Here is an 18,637-nt window from a genome sequence, read left to right on the forward strand (position 1 = left end):
CTTTCACCGCGCATGCACAAACAACAGTCCGAGAGAACACGACACACGGTATTCATAAAACGGCCTAATCCGTAAAACACGCAAGCGACAATCGACATGTGCAGTTGTTGAGTCGCTTCTGTTCGAAAGATTTCATGTAAAGGAGATTTGACACCGAAGCAACACGCGACACATGCCGCTTGGGAACGAGCCCATCAACAGCAACATTGCACGCCGTAGCGGCACGAGAGGCTGCACAAGCCTGCGTTCGATTGGTGGAATCCCCAAGCGACACGGGAGTATCGCACCGAAGCGACAAGCGACACAATCTCATTTAGTCTATAAGCGGGCATTCCTTGCGCATGCGCTACCAATAGACAGAGGCGACACGATACACTATAGCTATTAGAAAACGGCCAAGTCTGAGCGACACGTGCCGCTCGTCTTGTAGCTCCGCTAAGGAAGGTTGCATTTATTACTGAGTGTTCATTCCCAAGCCGCAGATGCTGCCTGTAGCCTGTCTCATGATTCTTCTTACTCCTTTGACTTCAGGCAAGATATGTTATTCACGTCAACGCACAGTATCTTAAGCCTGAATCACACGGAACTGGATTTCCAGTAGGAATGCCCTAGTTGGCGCTGGACTGGCTACCCATTTGCTTGTTTTCGCCTCACACGGTAATTGTTAGTTGTTTTGTTACCGTATTTGTAGATAGACTTTTGTTCCCATAATTCATTGCGCAGAGCAGAAAATCTGTAAAGATGGCCGAGCAATTTGAAGAATACTGCTTTGTGCTTTTATTGAAAATTTAAAACGAAAATATGGACTAGAAATTGGCTCGACGGCAATCCGTGCGTACCGCACAAGCTTTTTGATGAACATGAGATTCGCAGGATTAATTCAGAAAAAAAATGTCACGTACACATGTCATCGCTTTGCATAAATATCTAAATATTAATGAACTGAACACGAATGCACTGCACGCCATCTCTACTTTTTTTTTTATCGAGAAACGGATAAACTAACAAAAACAGCCACCACTCAAAACCCACAGACAAAAACTCCCCTTTGCAAACTCACAGATTATCTTCACATGGCCAAACTTTGCTCTGATTAGCTGTTCCACAGAATCCAGTCGAGGAAAGCCAGTAGCAATTAGAACATGTCCTATTCCTCCAAACCAGTCAATCAGCCAGCGAGGCAGCCATCACATCCGAACAGGTAGCCAGTTCAGCGCCAACTAACTGGATATCCAGGTCCGTGTAATTCGGCCTTAACTATTTATAGGTCCTCCCCGGTGGCATGGTGGTAGCGTCCTCGCTTTTTAATCAAGGGGTCACGGGTTCGATACCCGGTGGAGGCACATAGTGGTTCGGATCCCACTTTAAACTGCAGGTCCAGTCCCGATTAGCCTTACTGTGCATAAAGTGGGCTTAAAAACACCAATTCAATCAACCTATCAAAGAGTCAATTTCTAGCTTGTTAGTGAGAAATCCTTGGAGTTTGCAATCAGTATACTTGAGGGGGCGAGGGAGTGTTGATTTTGAGAAAAGAGGTCCCAATGAAAGAACTGTTTGTACGAGCAAGAATTTTATGACGATTGTCCCCAGCATGGCTGGACGAAGACCTACAGTCAGTGATGTGCCGTAGACTATAAGTTTACGTCTACATACGTTGTCTACACGTAATCTACGCGTAGATTACATTAGGTTGTAGTTTCCATAGACTACGTAGACAATCTAAAGTGCATTAAAAATAATTTTCAAGGGTTTCATGAAAGGAAAGTGACATTTTCAACTATATTGTTTTCTAACGAAATGAAAAGAATCCGATTTACAACAAAATTTCTCTTCTCTTCTATTATCAACTACGGAAGAAGATAAATAGTATGAAAACAACAACAGATGGCAGTCGTGAGGCAAGAGTGGTTTTTTTCCCATAAAACACTAGAATATATCCTATATTAGGTTTCTTCCTATGTGAGAAATTGTACGAATTTGGAAGAAAAGGTATGAAAAGTTCTCCTCACACATCAGCAACTGATACACAGTATAATTTTATCTTGATTCCACGGCGCCCTTTGCTAAGTTATCACCTTTCGTCATGTTGTTTATATAGATTACGTCATCTACGTGTATAAAATAGTCTACGTGTAGAATGTAGACTATCGTTGTTTACGCGTAGACGCACATCACTGCCTACAGTAAACAATGGTAGTCACTACCTCCACATCGTTTTGTGCAAGGATGAATGGAAGGAAGCGCCTGGGGCAGCAGATGGTTGGCAGATTTACGGTATTCGGAGGGAATTTCAGCAGGGAGATAGTGGTTTTTGGAAGTAAAGATAGCTGGGACACGAGGTTAAGGTGGGGCAGATTCGTTACGGACAACGTGTGACGAATTCGGATTTGCGAGGGGGAATCTTTCAGAATATAACTACCAATAGCTTGCTAAAGAATCGAAGATATGTTTGAGCATCGAGAAATATAGAGAAATGAGAGAATGCTTAACCGATGAAAGAGACTACATGAAAGTGAGATATTGATATGGAGAGTCATAGAAAAGAACTGTTTCCAGCAACACGCAAGCGACAAGCGACACGTGCAACTTGTTGTTTTTCTTCGGTTCGAAGCGACATAGGTTGTTGCTTTGGACTGGTCACTTCTTACTTCGGTCTGACCTATGCGACAAGCAACAGGCGACAGGCGAGAAGCGAGAAGTGTAGCTTGGAAACGAACCTACAGTAATGAATGCAATCTTTCGAACAGAAGCGACGCGACAAGCATGAGAGGATATCAATATACACGGTGAAGTTGTGACACAAATCAGTCCCTTACTTTTAATTGATTATATCGCTTCACTGGATTCAGGCGTTATTTTGCACCATCTTTAGTTCCTGACCACCGCAAGGTGTGGAGGAGGGATTACAGATTACAGATCTTGCTTTTGGTCAGTTCCTTAGACGACACAAGTTTATGTGGAATTTCTCTAATTCCTTATGTGCGAATATATCGTGTTGTGATGATAAGAATTATTGTATGCCTGCCTTACTATAGCTTACGCGTTGTAGCAGTAGTAATTTTTACATTGAAAGCGTTAAAAACATTCCAGCTGTTTTAAGGATAAGCAAATTATTTTAATTAATAGGAAAAGCAAACAAAGCCTGTAATTTTCTTCGTAAATTTTACAATATTTTCATAAATTTCTGACTCAAAGAAATTATCGAGAACAGTTATCTTATCTCAATATTTTTACAAACAGATATCTGAATCGGTATTATAGTAATGTACTTGAATCTGGAGTACTACTAAAACAAAATTATTAAGCTTGAATACATTGAAAAATGGAAGTAATGCTGGATTTCGAAAGAGTGTTAAAAATAAGTAGGATAGCCTTTTTTGGGAGTAATACACGCTGATTTGGGTTTCAAACAAAACAATTTATTCCGAGTAAATAATTATTTGCAACTGATTAATTATTTCGTTTGTATTTTTTTCGAGACTTCCGAGACGAGACGAGACTTTTCATGAGCCGTCGATACGAGACGAGACGGGACATGTATCGTCTCATGGGCAACATTACTGCTACGGTGTGAAACGTTGCCGTTGATTGGCCGCTTGTCGCTTCGGTCTGAAATATCCATAAAGCAACTGAAACGTTCTTAAATATGATCAACTTTTTTTAATAATCAGAAATAAAAACTACGAATCTTTATGTTTAATCAATATTATTTTAATGATTTGCACTGTGTCTCCTCAAGATTTGTAGAATGTATATATCACAAATCATGTCATAGGGAGTAAATAATCGAGAGACGTACATAAAGCGTCGGTTCTTGGTAGTGCGAGGGGTGGCACCTAACCACAATTCTACCCAAGACGCCAAAATATCTAGGTACGGTGGATCTAAAGACGAACGTCCAACATTTGCTCTCTCAAACAACATTTTTGTTTTTTAGTTTTAAGTCCACTCTAAACAAATGAATATCACTTTGATTGATTTGCTTCATTTTACTTCGCTTTTGTGCCACTTTTGGCTAATTGCATTTAAATTAATTTTAAAGGCTTTCATGAAAGGAAAGTGACATTTTCAACTATATTGGTTCCTAACGAAATGAAAAGAATCCGATTTACAACAAAATTTATCTTCTCTACTCATCAACTATGGAAGAAGATAAATTGTATGCAAAAAACAACAACAGATGGCAGTCCTGAGGCAAGAGTGGTCTTTTTCCCATAAAACACTAGAATATTTCCTATGTTAGGTTTCTTCCTAGGTGAGAAATTGTACGAATTTGGAAGAAAGAGTATGAAAAGTTCTCCTCACACATCAGCAACTGATACGCAGTATAATTTTATCTTAATTCCACGGCGCCCTTTGCTAAGTTATCACCTTTCGCCATGTTGTTTACATAGATTACATCATCTACGTGTATAAAATAGTCTACGTGTAGCGTTTACGCGTAGACGCACATCACTGCCTACAATGCTCTCAGTTTGTACAGTGAGATCCATGAGTATTACCTTGCAAATTGTCCATCACCATGCACTTTATTTGACCCAATAAGAGCTTCAAGAATTCAAAGAAAACTCAAAACAAGCTGTTGACAACTTCTGCACCAGCATACATAAAAACCTATAGCTTAAAAACACATAGGATGTAAGAGAAAAATTAATGAAAATAGGTCATGGACAATTTGCACGGTAATACTCATGGACCCCACTGTACCATCGGTTAATGTTATTGCCTTGAACAAACATATCTCTACACAATGGATAACATTGCATGCCAAATCCATGCAAGTTGATTCGTGATCAGTGGCGGCGATTGTGGAGCAGTTGCCCTCCACTTTTTGCCACTTTTTACCCACGCACTGTGACCTCTTAATGCTAAACCTTGTCTTCAAGATAAAGTAAAATGTCCTTGGCCCTCAGTTTTGGCACCCAATCACGATTACCGGTCGTGATCGAAAGTTTCCGTGACCCCAGCAATAACCACTATGCTATCAGGAAGGTCCTGAGATGGAGATGTCCCCGTGTCGTTGAAATGTTCATGGTTCGACCTCCGTCGTGCTTCGACGCCAGGGGTCCCGGTTTCGAATCCTGCCCCGGGCATGTGTGTTCTTTGTGAGTGTCCCTTCATCAATTTCATATCATCACTCATCGTCGCGAGTAGCCAAAAGTGGAAGAAAAATGAAATGAAATGAAATTTTCGTGGTTCTATCGCCACGGTTAGGACGATGGCTCTGACGTCATGGTCAACTATTCATACCTAATTTAGAAAAAGCTGTTGGAGTTTCCATTTCGCAACACCCTCAAACCGAATGCCTTGGAGAGCAGTAACGGGCACGGGAAATTCTTGTGCCTCAGCCAAAAGCATTTGCATACGTGCGATCCGTTAGTCGGTAACTGAGGCTCAGTGTTGCCACAATATGACGGCACAATTTCCCTTTCTAAGAGTCAAAATTTCCCTTTTCGGACTAATTTTTCCCTTCACCTAAAAACAAATAATAGCAATAATAAAAAACTTGGCTCAGTGTTGCCACAATATGAGGGCACAATTTCCCTTTCTAAGAGTCAAAATTTCCCTTTTCGGACTAATTTTTCCCTTCACCTAAAAACAAATAATAACAATAATAAAGAAAACTGGCTCAGTGTTGTCACAATATGAGGGCACAATTTCCCTTTCTAAGAGTCAAAATTTCCCTTTTCGGACTAATTTTTCCCTTCACATAAAAACAAATAATAAAAAACTTGTAGCGGCAGCAGTTGCAATTATTATTATTATTAGTGCTGGTGGTGGTAGCAATAGTAGTAGTATTTACGTTGGTCAATTGCGAATAAACAAAATATATTAAACAAATTTTTCACATGCATGTCAGCTTAATCGCTTTTTTTGTCAGATGTCCCAGATTTGAATCCTGGTCAGCAACCATTAAATCGTTAATCCTCATCGTTGCTATTATCCGAAGATGCATAAGAGCGACGTACGTACAATAAATTTAACAGAAATAGATACAGGCTTATATTCAAAAGGATCAGAATAAGAAGAAACAGAAAGAAACCAAAAAGATTAAAATGTGGATATGAAAATGGAAATTAACATAAAACTGTAATAGTGTAGAGTCGGTTGTCTTAAAATTTCCCCGAAATTGTGGTATTTTTCATCAAAATTCCCTTTTCCCTTTTGACTAAAAAAGGGAAATTTCCCTTCATGTGGCAACACTGCTGAGGCTCCTTGACGCTTCGACATAATTCCCTCCCTCTCGGGCTTCCCGACTTTAGACACGAAAGGCACCGAACTCAAACACCTTCTTGGTCAAGCGCAGTGTTTCGTCTTCTCACGTCAAGCAAAATGCTTTCATTGTTATGCTAAGCCGGCTTTACACGAAAGCATATTCCTTGGCACTTTTCTTAACATTTATGCCTTGACAGTGTGGCACTTCTCAAGGATAGGCTCGGTCCGAATCATTTTCCGTAGCGTAACCAATCAGAGGCGAGCTCTAGGTCACGAGTGCAGTTGTAATGGCGGCCGCGTGAGATGTAAACAATGTATCACTTCACATTTTTAAAAGCCGATAACTATTCAACCGAGAGGAATATCGCTTCGTATTAAATGGTTTTAGGTAGAGAAGAATGGCGCTGATAAAAAAACATACTTTACAACGTTTACTGTACACGTATGGAAGAATATTTTAGCTTTTTTAATTGTAAACACCATGCACTCACCATAGACGGTGTAACCCGACGTGCCTTTCGTGCTGTAATCGCAAAAGCTAAGTGAAACATATTTTGTATTGTATTTATATTTCCTTGTGCGTGGACTGTACGCACTACCATAGGCGTAACTTGGAGGGGACAAAGGGTGGGGGGCGCTTTATAAGTTATGGGACCTAAGGAGCAAAGTAAGTTGTGTATATGTGATTTCACAAAACGTGACAGCTATTTAGCAATTAATCCTGGACATTGTTTTTATGGGATGTAAAACTTTTCGAGTCTCTTTCTCCCAAATTTAAGTCCCAGGTTTGATTATACAGCATCAAAAAATATGCCCCAAGTCTGATTCTGTCCCCTCAACATTATGCCCCAAGTCTGATTCTGCCCCCTCAACATTATGCCCCAAGTCTGATTCTGCCCCTTCAAAATTATGCTCCAAGTCTGATTCTGCCCTCTCAAAATTATGCCCCAAGCCTGATTCTGCCCCTTCAAAATTATGCCCCAAGCCTGATTCTGCCCCTTCAAAATTATGACTCGTCTGATTCTGCCCCCTCAACATTATGCCCCAAGTCTGATTCTGCCCCCTCAAAATTATGCCCCAAGTCTGATTTTGCCCCTTCAAAATTATGCCTCAAGTCTGATTCTGCCCCCTCAAAATTATGCCCCGTCTGATTCTGCCCCTTCAAAATTAGGCCCAGTTTGATTCTACCCCGACACAATTAGACCCCAAGTTACGTCCATGCGCACTACATATTGACTCACATTGATACTACAATTTCAATAGTTACGACTTTTGACAAATTTAGGAGTTAGAAAAACACATAGTATATTTAGCGCATACAGATTCCACAGTATTCATATTCAACATTTATTTATTCAAGGGCGAGGTTCGGACTGTGGCCGGGGTCACTGTGCGTGGTTTCTTCATTTAGACTATCACCTTTATGTGATGAAAATTCAATAAATTAATTGAGGATTCTGCGTGAAAACATTTTAGGTTCTTATTTCCTCAGATTTCTAATTCGAATTATTTATTCTGTTCTTCATTAAAAGAAACTTTTGCATGCAAAGAAGCGGGAAATTACGCAGGATTCTCTTCTGAAATGAGTATATATATAAAATATGGAGTCTGTCACCCAGCCGAGTATTTGTAGTGTTCACCATGCCTGTGTGAACACCCCACTTCAGTATTTCTTCTCTCGAGCACACAGTGAATTTAGAAACAAAAGTATGTAATCAAAATATAGTTAATTTATTGTCCACATAATAATGTTTGATGCACCCTGGTATATAGCTATATTTGTGCTTTCAGAACTAGTTAATTGCAATTACAATTTTTGAAAAGATTTTTCTAATGCGTGTCCCTATTACTGAAAAAAAAGATTGCCCCCTCCCAAATATCAATCGGCGCCTATGCGTTAAGGGGCAGATAGAGAGCAGATGCTCGTCAGTCTCTCCCTCCCCGCACAAAGAGCATATCGTTTCCCCTGCTTCAATCTTCATTTTTACTTGTTTCCAACTCCCAGTTTGAACCATGCCAACCCTCCCCCTTTCTTTTTTGGTCACCAAATGTATGTATCTTGCTTTCGCCCATTCCTTTCATTTCAGCTATTTGGGAAGCTCACTACCGCGCCTTTTCTTGGCGGGGAGGGGCGACATCTAAGACAGAAATGGAACGGGAACCATATTTCCTAGGAGACTATAGACTATACCCATTCTAGATGAGTAGATGAGCTAAAAATAGCGATTGGGAAAGGAATAGCGGCGGGGCTGGATTGTAACGGAAATCACTTCTTTAAAGCATTGGGGGAAGACATGAATATGCTAGAAAATAACCATACACGGAAAAAAGTTTCCAAAGATGGAAATTTTCCGAAGGATTGGGCAACATCAATAATTTCTCCTGTATACAGGGTGTCATTTTAATGGCGCCCACGGACCATGGAAACGTATACGAATCTGTGGTCCGTGGGCGCCATTAAAATGACACCCTGTATAAATGAAAGGGGGATAGATAGGAGCGACGCGGGTAATTTTAAGAGTATCTCTTTGGTTCCTACGCACATTTTAAATCGCAGAAAACAAAAGTGGACAGACATATTTAATAAAATTTCTCCTTTGCAAGCAGGAAATAGAAAAGGACTTAGTACCCTAGGTACTAGACATTTTAGTACTTGAGCGAATAAAAAAGCGAAAGAAGTTGTAGATACGTGTGCTTCGTCGATTACGAGAAGGCGTTTGACAAAGTTCACAGGGCAATTTTATGGGGAAAACTGCAAGAAAGAGGAATGTCGGCGCGCTAGATAAGGGCGCTACAAGCCATATATGAAAAAGTACTATTTTCTGTGAAATGCGATGGCCACAGAGTATCATCACTACAACCCTCGCCTACTGGGTGGTAGATTTGGTGGCGAACGAAGTACCAAGGGAGCAGGCCTTAGATACCTGTACTCTTGTATGCGGACGATATAGACATCTTGTCGGAGACGATAGAGGGTCTACAAAGGGTACTAAATAGCATATACGAGGCGGGTGCAAAAAATACAAAATGATAGGTAACATTAAAAAACGAAAATCGCGGCTTTCAAAAATTGGTATACTTTCAGCAAACAGGAAAAATGGAATTACGGGGGAGGATAATCAAATGTTGTTCTCAGTGATTCAGAGTTTGTACACGTCAATAATAATAGGAACCATGAACTATGGGGTAGAATTATGGGGGGCAAGAAGGGGGAAATCACGGCCAGCTCCATTACAGGCCGGAATCATGAAATGTGGCAACGCTGTCTCGCCGGCCTAAACATCAAGCTACATAACATGGGCGCGAATAGCTAAATCGATGTTGACTTTCAAAGAAACAAGGGAATCTGTGTTAAATGTTTTTTCTTTTTCCAAATCTGGACAGCAGATTGACATTACGATGTAAGTGGAAAAAATATATTAACAATAGAAATATAAATTGGCCGTTAAATAACTGAAAATAAGCAGAAAACGCAAGGCTGACTGTGCATTTCATACGCAGCATAGAACTCTCCAATAATGTGTAGTTTGCCTTTATTTTATTTGCTACATTTCGGAATGACATTCGAGCCTCTTTAACAACTAAATATTTAAATGACCTAACACACTGGCCTTAAAGTTATAAAAGTAAAACGTACAAAGTAGTTGTGGGTGTGATAAACATAAACCCATGTATGTAAAGGTAAAAAAAAAAAAAAAAAAAAAAAAGGTAAAGTGTTCCCCTGTGCATAGCACCACGCCATGAAGGCGTATAGTGGGTGCGGGGGTAACGCCCCACACTTTCTTGATCCGGTCGTGAGTGGGGGTGATGTGATCAGCATCACGCCCCTGACCGCCTTTACCCCCCAGGGTTTCCCCCAGGTACCCATGTTATTCGACGCTGGGTAGGCGCCGGGGCCGCTTCCACCGTTAGAAAAGTTCCCGGATTTGAACCGGCCGGAGATCGAACCCGGGACCTTGAGCATGGTAGTCAGACGCGTTACCGACTGAGCCACCGCGGCCACATTTAAACCCATGTATGTACAAGGCTAAAACAATGTCGAGTGCTGGTGACTATGTACTCCCTGCGAGAAAGTGGATAATTTTGTTAAATATCCAAAATTAATGACATCAAATTGGATATTTATTATATTTGATGATTCACCACATGTGAAACGAACGGAATGCTCCGTGAAATGCTGGTATGTGGCTCAAATGTTTTTTTTTAAAAAAAAACATATTGCTTTACTTAGGAAAAATAACGTTGAATACACTAGCGAAACAATTTGAGCGAATGAAGTGATTACGGGATGAATAGGCTACATAAAATTAATACTTTTTTACGTCTGTAAGTTCATTCTCTAATGTTTTTCCGAGTAACATCGGCCGGCTGACGTCACGGTTTACAGGGTTGCCAAATTGAAGGCTCCGCCCTGTAATGGAGCTGGCCGTGGGGGAATGCAATCGCAAGCATCCAAACAGAATTATATAAGAAAGTGGTGTGTGGAAGTTGAAGCACTGCCAATTGTGGGGTACTTAAAGAACTAGGTCTAAACAGAGACACAGTACAAACTCGTAACCGAAATGTTACATGCAACGCGTCCCTATAAAGTACTGTTTGCTATAAGATGTTTGGAAGCATTTGCAGCTAAAGCTAAAGCCATGAAAATAGTCTAGTCAAGGTCACGCGGCGCACATACAGTGTTGCAAATAAGCAACAATTTCAACCGCATACGTACAAGGCGCGAAGTGTCGACCGAGCAGCTTAGAAGAAGTGTGGCAACCTTGGAGGGCCAGGGGTGTGGAGGAGGCATGGGGAAGCTACGACCTTGACTGGACTCTTTTCGTGGCGAGAGCTGTAGCAAAAATGTTAAAGGAAATGCTTCCGTAGTGTCTCTCTGCCAAGAGATTTAAGCCTAACCTAACCACGCAAGCATACTGGGCAGATGAAATAACGGCGCCTGACCAAGAAGGTGTTTGAGTTTGGTGCGAAGAGTCATACACACACGCTGGGATCATCTCGCCGGAGCACATAGCTCGGAGACAAGAGAAAGCAAGCGGGAGGACAAGGCGGCAAGTGAAAAGGCATGCGCAAATTTCTCGTTTTGCTAAAAACCCGATTCGACATTCGCGAAAGGGATAGAAGCTTCCTTTTATTTTATTCACGTTTTAGAACTTTCGCTTTTCTCGAGTTCTTTTCTTTCTTAGCAACTCTATAATTCCTCTCTGGGCAAGTTAATTGTCGAACGCAGTGGATAAATAAACTACAAGTTAATAATCTTTGGAAAGCTTAACCAAGATGATGTTATTCAAAGATTGATTTGGTTTATTTAGCAAAGAAGGAATGAAAAGAAAAGTGATAAAAAAGGAACGGATAACATAACAAGGGGTGGTCTCGGGTTCGATACCCGGTGGAGGCACATAGTGGTTCAGATCCCACTTTAAACTGTAGGTCCAGTCTCGATTAGCCTTACTGTGCATAAAGTGGACTTAAAACACCAACTCAACAATCAATGGAGTAAGATGGGCTAAGATTAATTTACAGTGGACCTAAAACTATAACGAAAACTACAATTCTAAAATTTAGTTTCTGTGCAAAGTAGCATGACATTAGGACAATTAGGCTAACATTGTCCAGATAGGCAATTGAAGGGCTCTGGTTTAAAACATGGTAAGTGACTTTTTGGTTATTTTTTAGTTAAAATATAAAATGAACCATCCTTCAATTTTCTAGTGAAATTGCCATGTCATACAATTTACATTGGACTCGGTGAAGCTTTCTGAAATTGGCAAACACAACACGGAAACAATTTATCTACAGTATAGCTTCTACTTCTAATAACCTTTTGGTAAAACTGTCAAAGCCGGAAATCGGCTGTAACTCGTTTATTCTGGAATTGTTGACATTCGTACTTACTTATTCTGCATTGCGAAAGATTGTTTAACAAGGGATTTCGCTTTTTTTTTTAACGAAATTAGTATCTATTGTCGACATATCGAGTATATTGTTCGTTCTTTTCTCGCTTCCTGAACACGCAAAATCTTGACTAGTGTTGTGTTTTAAATGGCAAAGCAGTGTTTCTACCTTCTTAGCAGAAAAATTCCCGCATAGCCCCAAAAACCATTTGGGATCATATAACCATCCACGAATAGCCCCAAAAACCATTCACGATAGCCCCACGCACCATCACGGTAAGGTTAGCTTAGCTTGCTTTAGGTTGGGCAATATAGCGAAAAAATTGTGTGTTTTGAAACACTTACCGGGGATTACGTCATCAGATGCTCGCAATATCCGGTTCAAGTACATGGATGGAAATGCAAGAAACAGCTTTCGTGCATCGGACGGACATTATTATAGAAAAATACATGAATTAGCGGCCAAATACATTGAAAAATGCGAGAAAACACTTCCACGACCTTCCGAAATTACACAGAAACTCAATTCCGTAAGTACTTTCTCCTGTAAATGTGAAGAAATCAGATTCCCGGCTTTGACAGTTTTACCAACATTTTTTTCTTAATGAACTCAGAAATTACCAAAATGTCACTTACAATGCTTTACACCTGAGTCCTTGAATTAGTCGACGCATGCCTTGCTTGTAAAGATACCTGGAGGAGGCACATATTGGTTCAGATGTCACCTTAACCAGTCCCGTTTAGCCTTTCAGTGCATAAAGTGGCCTTGAAACAAACTTTCTTCGACTTGATTACTGAGGTGTGTACGTACACAAATCTTACAAATCAGCCAAATATATGAATTAAATTCTCAAAAACTATCGAAAAATTAAACCATTGCCTGTAAAAATGTGTATTCCCTCTCAAAAACAAGTCTTTATAACTGAAGAAGGCCATTTCCCCCCCTGCCCCCACGCTTACGACGCACGTAAATGTCAGTAATTTGCATATTAACAAGAACATAAACTAACACTTAACAGCGAAATGATGCCACATTATAATGTCCCTTATGGAAAGCATCATTGTTGCAATTACGAACTTTTTATTGTTGCCCTCCGTATTGTTATTTCCCTGAGCCGTAACGCAAAAGACACTTTCTCTGAATCGGTAATAATCTCTCCCTGCGAACAGTTACAAGTCGTTCGAGAGACAGGAAGCCGCCCGCCCACACGAATTGGATTTCTCATCGGAAAGTCGATCTGAACGAGAAACACCTTGTATTTATACCTCGTTCAACTTTCAACGTCTTTGTTTTAGCGAGACAAAGACAATGTTTAGTTTAATGTCTTAAGGAGTACCGCTAATTTCAGGACGCGCCAAAGCAAACACGCACAAAATATGGAAACGGTTGACAGTGTTGCCAACTCATGTTACTAAAAAGAGCTACAAAACTTGAAATTGAGCCAAACGATGTGCCGTAGACTATAAGTTTACGTCTACATGCGTTGTCTACACGTAATCTACGCGTACATTACATTGGTTGTAGTTTACATAGACTACGTAGACAATCTAATGTGCATTAAAATTAATTTTCAAGGGTTTCATGAAAGGAAAGTGACATTTTCAACTGTATTGGTTCCTAACGAAATGAAAAGAATCCTATTTACAACAAAATTTCTCTTCTCTTCTATTATCAACTATGGAAGAAGATAAATAGTATGCAAAAAACAACAACAGATGGCAGTCGTGAGGCAAGAGTAGTCTTTTCCGCATAAAACACTAGAATATTTCCTATATTATAAGTTTCTTCCTAGGTGATAAATTGTTCGAATTTGGAGGAAAGAGTATGAAAAGTTCTCTTCACACATCAGCAACTGATACGCAGTATAATTTTCTTTTAATTCCACGGCGCCCTTTGCTAAGTTATCACCTCTCGCCATGTTGGTTACATAGATTACGTAATCTACGTGTATAAAATAGTCTACGTGTAGAATGTAGACTATCGTTGTTTACGCGTAGACGCACATCACTGGCCAAGCTTCAAGAATCCAACAGACATATATTCGTTCCCATCAGGCCCGAACACAGCATACGCAGTGGCGGTGATTAGGGGGCATGGGGAGAGGGAGTTGTCCCCACTTCTTGCCACTTTGACCCCGCACTCTGACTTCTTAATGCTAAGTCTTGTCTATCAAGGGAAAATAAAACCCCTTGCTCCCCCCCCCCCACCAATGGCTAATGTTGGCACCCAATCGCCGCTACTGAGCATATGCGTAAGTTGGTGAGGTAAAGGGGTGCACTTACACCCCCTAAATTCAGGTTAACTAATATTTACAAGTTGTTAACCTTCTAGGCCCTAAGGAGCAAATGCAGCAAATAATCCTTTGCGTTATTTTTATGGGATGGGGAAATATTCGATTCTGCACCCTTAAAGTTGAGCCCCAAGTTCGATTCTGCCCCTTCAAAGTAACTCCCCTGGTACCCAGGATATTTTGTTGGTTGGGGCCAGATCCGAAAATGTGGAAGAAAGAGAATATCCAAAATGCTGTGGTAGTATTACAACTATAGCCTGACAAGGTAAGTCCAGATATGCGCAGATGGCTGCGGAGCACTTCCTATTATATCATCCTCTCCACCACTCTTCTACGTACTGGTCTGGCCTTGAGACTACGAGTGGTGCAAACTCAGCAAAATTAAGCTAAAACAAATATGACAAACTATTTTTACTGTGTAGATTGTATGTGCCGGCTCATATCAATTTATCAGTGGTTCATTTGATTTACTCCGGTCTTTAAAAATGCGTAGAGTTGCAATATAATGTATAATGTAAAGATCGGGAAAATTTAACTCTCCTACAACAACAAGCTTTAGGTTTTTCTCTTTGATGCCTAGTGTCAACGATACGAACCCTTGAAAAACGGGATTTTGTATTGACTGTTCACAACTGTCACTAATGAACTGACTTTGTAATTGATATGAAGAAAATATGCGACTTGCGCAGGCACGTAGCAAGGGGGAGGGCTAAGGAGGCTGAAGCCCCCCCCAAAATCCATGTAACGAATCTGAGCGTTTAAGGTTTTTATATTTGTAAGAAGTTAAGATTTTTTTAAATGTTTGTTACTACAAATAATGGGAAAAAATTTACTATAGCACAAACAGATTTCTTCATTTTTACAGAAGAAACTATTTACGGAAATAAGTTCCTGTAGCATTGGCTAACATGTGGAAGGTGTTTTCTGTCATGTGTGAATGTATCATAGCGCAAATTATTTTTTTTAAAAAATAATTCTCCGACGCACAATAGCCTTTGCTATCATTTGCTTCCTGTACGTTAAGCGGATGTTGCGTGCGTTTGATGACGTAACCTCCTGTCACTGTTTCCAACCACGCCATTGTTTTCCAGGGCCTCCCCCATGGCGCAGTGGTAGCGTCCTTGCCTTGTAATCAAGGGGTCCCGGGTTCGATACCCGGTGGAGGCACAAGTGGTTCGGATCCCACTTTAAACTGTAGGTGCAGTCCCGATTAGCCTTACTGTGCATAAAGTGGACTTAAAACAGCAACTCAAACCAAGCCATTGTTTTCCGAAAAGATAACCGATGGTTCAACGAATTTTAACTATGTCTGCCTAACCTAACGTTACGTAATGTTTCTTGGGGCTATCGTCAATGGTTAACTATATTTGTATTTTTTGGGTGAAGATAGTTGGAAACACTGCATATTCAATGAAAATCGACAAAACACAAGCACGACGCGAGATGATCTACGAAGGTGTACGCGCCATATTGTGTCTTACGCAAGCGAAAAAACGAAAAGAAAGAAGTACACGTAATGTAAAAAATTCAAATTACTTTCTTGAAAAAAACGTAAGGACACCATAAAGACTGTTCCGCGAAGCAGATAGGTAAGTAGTAGGAATGTTAAAAATGACGAAACGAAGAAGTAAGATGTGTTTGTGCTATAGTAAATAATTCATAAATAATGTGCAAGCTGTCACAGACAACTATAGCTAGATTGATACAGTTGTGGTTGGAACTTGTGTATATGTTTAGAAATACGTCATAATCTGTTCGTGTTGACGTCACTTTCTCATCTCAGCAGAGGAAGTGAACCAGCCTGAATGTTCTCTCCTGACGACGGACTGAATTGAAAAACAGGTGAAGGTGAGGAATCAATAAGAACTTGGAAACGGGGAGAATTCAAGAATAGTTTTCGGTTTTCGAGATTTATACTTGCCAATAAGTTGAAAGTAAGCCATTAATTATGCAATTAGATTTTCACAATATGTGAGAGAATTGCCCAACGTTAGTATTGAATGCTCTACTGCTTTATTTGTACGTGACTATGAAATATAAGTGATTATAAAACTGCAGGTAACTTTGAAAACCATGTTGTGTTTTCCTTTCTACCAAGCAAGCCCTGATGATTTGCAAAGATTCTCATGTTCCCGACAGAAGGAGTAGCGGACTAACTTTGTGACGACTGGTGTCCAACCGGAGGACGTTGCATCCTACAAATACCTAATTTAAATAGTGTATAGTGGTAATTAATTTTACTTCCTTAACAGGATTAAACATTAGATCGGTAGTTTAGTGTATAATAGAGGAAGCAGGTGATATTTTTATGTTCTACAATTTAATCCAAAGAGTAAATGGATCCACAGCTTCCAAAATTTATAGTTTTCTTTGTGAGAGGTCACACAATATAAACTTTAAAAGCTTTTTGAACGGAATGTGTAAAAGTTAATAACAAAATACAATAACTATTATTTTCAGTACACTAACTGTACAAAATCTAAGAAAAATAATGGACAACAGTTACGTTAGACACTCACTGTTACGGTGGATCAAGTAGCAAAGCCTCTCTATTTACATAATAATAAAAATAATAAGTTTTGACTAAAATTGGTTTATTTTAATAGCTTATAATATTTATTATTGTAAAATGACAATTATAACCGTGGTAATAATTATTATTATCATTATTATTTCTACTAATCAAGTTTTATCAGTGGCTTGCTCCCCCCCCAAATAAAATCCTGGCTAAGGCCCTGCACTTGCGTATAAAATAAAAATCATGTAAAAATTTGCTCCGTACTATGTCTGAACAAAGTGGTGCGGCACGGTTAATTTAGTTTTATTCAAAATTGTCATTATCTTATCGAGTTTCGTCCCATCTCAATTTACAGAGGTCTGTCTTGTTTCTCGGTCCAGTCTCGTCAAGTTGCAAAGTTCACGTCTCGATTCTTAGCAGTCTCGGGCTCGGAGAGATATGTATTGGTAACAGCCCTAACAACCACTAACGTAATCATTTTTCTTTTCCTTCCGGAAGAGGCTGGAATTGCAAATGTGAATGTGACATAGATGCCAAGGGCGCTCGCAGGATTTTTCCTCAGGGGGGGGGGGATAGTCAAAGAAACTTTATTATTATTATTAGCAGTAGTAGTAGTGCTATTATTATTACTACTTATTATATATTTTTTAAAAAATTGCACCCATTTATATTTTTTTTATTCTGCATATCCATATATATTTGCATAACTGTGTACTTTACATATTAATTCATTTAGGACAAGAAGCTGCTTTTATAGTAAGATATTAGACTGAAAGTTTAAATGTAACCGTACTTCAATAATAAAAATAATAATAAAGAAAGGCGGGGTAAGCGCCGCTTGCGTTGTTTATTAAAACACTTTTGATATCTTAAGTTCATGTTTTTCAATGCCTTTATACACCTTAGAATGGAATTTATTTACTATAAGATATTTACATTGCAGAATTTTTATTTCCTCTATTTCCTGTTGTATTGGCTTGAAACATGAACCGGCTACACACTTGACGACGCTGGGCGATGAGGCACGACTGCCGCGTTAGAAGAAGAGGACTGCTCGCCTTTCTCCCCGCTTTTCGAGTGACTTATGCAGTTCTTGCATGGACACTGTCCATCCCCGTTCACGAAGAAAAAAGGCAGAGGGCAAGCAACACCAAGACCGCACCTGTCTTTGGCAAGGGTGTTGGAAAGAATTCGTCCAGACTGGCCACAAGTGTTGCTAACTTTCAGAATTTTCTGTGTATCCGTAGCATGATCTAACGCGGTACGATTTTCATTTTTGAAACTCTATAGTAATCAACAAATTACATTATGAAGTTAGCCAGTGATCACTAGTCGTATGCTATTTATAAGAAATAAGTAAGAAACCGAAACCCTTCCGTTTATTTAAGATCGAAACTTTATGCTAATAGGATGTTTATTATTTTCAGGGTTAAAAAAGAACGTAATTTAATTTACAGTTGCCCTCAAATACCAAGTAAATCATTATTTTCTTCATGGTTAAAATTTACAAGTTTATATCGAGAGGCTGTTATTCTTCTTTATAAACCGTGCAGCGAAGATTTGATTTTACGGTACGTATGCACTTCACACACTCAAGCCCGATACTTCACCATTATGCACATTATTGTAGGTAGGGATGTGTGTAGGTCTATATTATATTTGAAATTGTTATAATTAACCGAAACGAAAAATTAACCCATCGCTTGCCTATCACGAAA

General features: G+C 39.7%; 1 protein-coding gene and 1 non-coding gene across 2 annotated transcripts in view; one reads left to right on the forward strand and one right to left on the reverse strand.

Annotated features, from left to right (window-relative positions):
• LOC145981614 (pleckstrin homology domain-containing family G member 5-like) overlaps positions 1-18,637 on the reverse strand; it is an 838,947-nt gene that overhangs the window by 804,333 nt on the left and 15,977 nt on the right. The gene's annotated exons all lie outside the window — the stretch shown is intronic.
• Positions 15,494-15,568, forward strand: TRNAT-UGU (transfer RNA threonine (anticodon UGU)). Its single transcript has one exon. It is a non-coding gene; the product is annotated as a tRNA-Thr (tRNA).

The sequence above is a fragment of the Lepisma saccharinum genome, chromosome 29 (genome assembly GCF_977018435.1).
Source record: "Lepisma saccharinum chromosome 29, izLepSacc3.1, whole genome shotgun sequence".
NCBI lineage: Eukaryota > Metazoa > Arthropoda > Insecta > Zygentoma > Lepismatidae > Lepisma > Lepisma saccharinum.